This window comes from Perca flavescens, chromosome 22 (genome assembly GCF_004354835.1).
Source record: "Perca flavescens isolate YP-PL-M2 chromosome 22, PFLA_1.0, whole genome shotgun sequence".
Lineage (NCBI taxonomy): Eukaryota > Metazoa > Chordata > Actinopteri > Perciformes > Percidae > Perca > Perca flavescens.
The window spans coordinates 28,480,099-28,485,098 of NC_041352.1; positions in this window are offsets into that span (position 1 = coordinate 28,480,099).

Genomic DNA, 5,000 nt, shown 5'->3' on the forward strand with positions numbered 1-5,000 from the left:
TTTGGGATTTTGGGAACGCATATTTGAATGATATTGATACAGTACTTGGGCTAAAAACAAACCAAAAAAACACAGCTATTTCCCGGCCATTTCCCGGGATTCCCAGAATATGGGCTGTCTATTTCCCGGGATCTGATTCATCTCATTTTCGGGAAAAATATGAAACCCTAGCAGCTGCGTGGCGTTTTCTACGTCTTTCCCAAACCAGAAAGGTGTCTGACGCAGCGCTGCTGCCTCGTCTGGACACATGGAGGTCTCCCGTTGATAAAATCAAATTACAGCGTGTTCTTCAACTTTCATGCTTGCTCTTGGGGGGAATTACTGGAATTGTTGGGTCTTTGTAAATTATAGAGTGTGGTCTAGACATACTCTATCTGTAAAGTGTCCTGAGATAATTCCTGTTATGATTTGATACTATAAATTAAATTGAATTGAAAATTGAATTGAAGTTTATTTTGTCAATATTTTTGTGTTTGTACATTTGTTTGCACATATTTCAATATTTCTCATTTTTCCTTCTGTATTGACAGGTACAATATTTGTTTAAATTACATTTATATATATATCTGCATTTATGTCAAAACCTTGAGACTTTCAAACATCAACATGTCATTTATTGTGGAGGGTTAGCTCAGTTGGTAGAGCGGGCGCACATGTGTTTAGTTGCTAGTTACCTTTTCAGTTTTAGATAATTAATACAAAACATACATGTACTGGTCAATTATGACATGTTGTACTTCTAGTGTTTACTTATCTACTGGGTAACTTTGGCAATACTTTAGTTTTGGTCAGACTGCTCAGTGGGCTTGTCCTCAACTACTTCAGACCAGATCAGCAACTCAAGTTCTGCAATCCCCGTTCACAGTTCCACTCAGTGCACACACAGTGGGAGGACCCTGGCCGACAAGATCATCATTACTGCAAGGCAGCCAGCAGAAAAGATGTGCAGGATAAGAGGACTCGGTGTGATGACATTGCCTACTTTCTGCTTCAAAGTAACGCGGATTGCTCGACACTGGTTTAGATCTGGAAACATTTGACATTCTTGTATCAACACTGGAAGGACATGCGAGTACTCCATTTACAATGTCTGTTCGAGACCAAGTTCTCGTGACACTTATGAAATGAAAAACAAAGCGTGTAATAGGTGGTGTAGAATAGAGCCATACTATTCACTGGCCCACTCTCATGGCAGGGACTCAACCATTCTCACCTGACTTCATTCATTCCCAATCATGGTCCAAACTCACCTGACTTCCCTCACTACTAATCATGGCCTAGTCTATAAGTACCACCCATTTCCTTTGTTCTGGCTGGCAGCATGTGAGGGCTCTCTGTCCTCACTATTCAGATGCAAATCCTATGGTTGTGCATAAAAATAACAGAAAGTCAAGTACATTTACGACTTACCCATGTCAACAAACAGGACAGCAAAGATATTGGAACTCATTTCAAAAGTCAAATCTATTAATTAGATCCCACCAAAATGTACAGTTGTCCAAAATGTCCGTCAAGATTCACACAGATAAAGAAACTGATGTGGCACCTTCGTGAAATGCATGCATGGTCAGAGGGATTGGAGTTCACACTTACTTGCAGCCAAGATGGTTGTCCAAGGACATACCACAGCATTAATTCATTTACCAAGCACCTTTCTAGATAGAACCAGATAGCAAGTACCACAGTTGTTGAACCTTCTCTTCAGACCTTCCCAACATTTACTGACTCCACAGGGACCATCGACACAACAACTCCAGAGGAAAACATAGCCGAGCCTTCTGAGGGGTTTAAACTTCTTTCTTCACGTGACAGTGTAGCCTCGTCTGTGGCAAAAAATGTATGCTGGATCAAATGTAAATCTAATGGATGTAACAAGAACTGTAACTTGTGTTAAAGAACTTGTGGAAACAACTGTAGCTACATTACAAAATTCGGTTTCATCAGTGTTCAATAATCTGGTTGTACCACATGACCATGAACGTGTGCTACCATTAATGGAACAGTTTGAAAGTGCCAAACAAATGTTTGATGACATAGACACTCCTTTTTAAAATGAATACACATTTTTCAGAAAAATGTCACCTTGTCAAGCCAAAGGAACTTTTCCTTGGTCACAGGTCAGATACTGTACGGAAACAGGGACAAATGAAGCAGGTTTTGGCACCAGACACTTATCAGTCAGTATGTAGCAATACTTGAATCAATCAAGTTTCTATTGACCAAATGCAAAGTGTCTGCTTAAAAAGCAAGAAAAGGAACGACAACATGACACGAGACTACAGTGATGGGTGTCAGTTCTCTACTCATCCACTATTCCAACTGTATCCAGAATCCCTGCAAATTCACTTGTATTATGATGATGTTGAGACAACAAATCCTCTGGGCTCCAAAACAAAAATCCATAAAATGGGTGCTGTATACTTCACTCTACGGAATTTACCCCCAGAATGCAATTCATCCCTAGCTCACATTCACTTATGTGTGTTATTTAATTCAATCGACAGGGAGACATCTGGGCTTGGTAAGATACTAGAGCCATTCTTGAGGACATCAGAGTCCTTGAAAACTCTGGTGTTAAAGTTAATAGACAAACTCAAAAGCTGCATGGAACACTTTCAATTTTGACAGCAGATAATTTGGCAATACATTCATTATGTGGTTATGTGGAAAGCTTTTCTGCAAACCAATGTTGCCAGTTTTGTTTGATCGATAAGCAGGAAATACAGTCAGTGTTTGATGAAGACAATGTCGAAAAACGCAACAGGGAGAACTATGAGCAACATGTAAGGTTCTGCGATCCAAGCTCAACTGGTGTTAAAGGGAACTCTTGTTTGAACAGTCTGCAATATTTCCATGTAACAGAAAATACATGTGTGGACATAATGCATGATGTACTGGAGGGTGTGGCTCCTTTGGAAGTGAAGCTGTTGTTGCGCCACTTCATTTATGAAGAGAAGCTTTTCACATTAGAGCAACTTAATCACAGGATTGCTGGTTTTGACTATGGTTACATGAATGAGAAAAACAAACCAAGTGCCATTATCAACTTGAGATCTTCTGAAAATGCTGTCAGGCAAACTGCCTCCCAAATGTGGTGTCTCTTGCATGTTTTACCATTTTTAGTGGGAGATTTCATTAATAGAGAAGACCAGTTTTGGCATCTGTTCATTTTTGTTGAGGGAAATCTGCAGCATTATCTTTGCACCTGTTGTCAGTGTTGGGCTTGCTGTGTTTCTTAAACAGCTCATCGTAGATCACCATACGCTTTACAAGAAGCTGTTTTGTCTAAATCTAATTCCGAAGCACCATTTTATGATACACTATCCAAGAATGCTGTGTTTGTTTGGACCTCTTTCTCACTTGTGGTGTATGAGATTTGAGTCAAAGCATAATCCAATGAAAAGGCAAGCGCATGTGGTATGCAATTTCAAAAATATTGCCAAAACACTTGCTTATAAACATCAGGTTCAACAAATGTACAATTTCAAGCTTGGTGACCCGTTTTGTAAAAAATACAATGTTGATGATGCCTTTCCGGTGAACATTGGTGCTTTAAAGAAAGCTGCTGTTATACTGGAGGGACTTAAATCAGCCCTGCACACTGATTTCACAATGAGTAGCATCATTTCTGTTACACATTCGCTGACTGTAAATGGCCACACATACAGGACTGGATCGGTGCTGCCATTAAAGACACAGCATCACGGGGAGAGATCATTCATGTTTTACCACAGGGAGGGGTATTCTTCTTCCTCATTAGAGTAATTGAAGTTAAGCACTTTGACAAGCATTTCTATGCATATGTTGGCCAAAAAACAAAAGACTTTGAAATGAAACCTGTGCACGAGAGTGCGCACCAGCACACCTGGGGCTCATCCCCTTTGATTGGGAGCAGGTGGGGGCTCTATTTAAGCCTGTGTGTAGACTCGTTACTTTTCTGGTTCTCTTCTTGTTGGGTGCGGAGATGTGCGGGGCTGGTGTGCTGTACGCTTTTTGCCGCTGCTGCCCTAGGTCGTCCGTTTGCTGCGGGGTGAGCCGACCCTGTCTTGGCTGGGGATGTCCCCGTGTGGGTAGATGCATAGCCTACCTGTGTTGCTGGCGTTGGGTGTCTCGTGTGGGCCGCTGCGTGCGTCCGCGGAGTGGGCGCCCCCGCCGGGGTCTGAGGGCGGCATGTCCTGTATATCGCTGGACCATGCTGCAGTCTCGTACATGCTGCTGTGGGGCTATCATGGTGCCACAACCGATTAAAAGGCCAGTATCCCCCGGTGCGTTTTTCAACCCACTGGTGGTGTTCTGGATAACTGCAAAACTGTTCTGAACTCTGGTAACCCTGGTCTGAATACTAGTGCAAGAAGTGGTTTGGATATATTATATGTTGTACATATTGCATGTGGGTTTTTCTTGTTATTTTGTTTGCTTTTGTTTGTTTTCTCATTATGCATGATGGTTTATTTGAATTGTGTTTTGTTTGTTTTCTAATATTACTTATCTATTCACTTTTAACAGAACATATTGCCAAAAGAATATTTAACTAAATAAAACTGTATTCTTTTATAATCACTTTGTCTCTGACCCCTTTATTTTGGTGAACGGATCTTAGTACCTTAAAGGTCTTGGGCCTATCCCAAGTGGCGTTGTCGGATATTTTTAGTTTTTCTTGAGTGTCATAGGCCACTCGCATTGCCACATATGGTTTGGGTCCCCTCATTGACATATATGAAAGGGTCCCCTTGATGGTCCCCTGGGCCAGATGAAGATGGCGCGCTGCCTCCTCCGGCCCGCTGGGGGCAGCAGAGAGCAGTCTACGGTCTCCGCTCGACACACAGTAACATGCACAACAACTGTTGAACGTCTATGGTTCATACGGTTCATACAAAACGGTTATGGTGAGGCTTTAAAGAAGCACAAAGTGTCTCGTGAACACCGTTAAAACCTCCATGACGTCAGAAGGGACCGTTTCCCGCTGAGCTCAGTTTCCCGGTGGTGAGTCTTCACCAAAT